At 35.0% G+C, this 214-nt stretch overlaps 1 pseudogene; it reads left to right on the forward strand.

Annotated features, from left to right (window-relative positions):
• Positions 1-87: 87 nt before the first annotated feature.
• On the forward strand, positions 88-202 carry LOC145719232 (U4 spliceosomal RNA; annotated as a pseudogene).
• The last annotated feature ends 12 nt before the right edge of the window (positions 203-214 follow it).

Consider the following 214-nt stretch of genomic DNA (forward strand, 5'->3'; position numbering starts at 1 on the left):
CAACAAATTATACGTACAGGATGTAAATGTACTTTCTCTCCCTTAGCTCGTTTTATTGTAAGAATATGGTATATAACACATATAACAAGCTTTGTGCAGTGGCAGTATCGTAGCCAATGAGGTTTATCCGAGGCGCGATTATTGCTAATAACACATATAACATACTGTTTACATAATCAGTAAACAGTATGCTATCAGTAGTTACGTTTTGGAG

Source organism: Leptonychotes weddellii, unplaced genomic scaffold (assembly GCF_054177405.1).
Source record: "Leptonychotes weddellii isolate Sample4059 unplaced genomic scaffold, ASM5417740v2 HiC_scaffold_351899, whole genome shotgun sequence".
Taxonomy (NCBI): domain Eukaryota; kingdom Metazoa; phylum Chordata; class Mammalia; order Carnivora; family Phocidae; genus Leptonychotes; species Leptonychotes weddellii.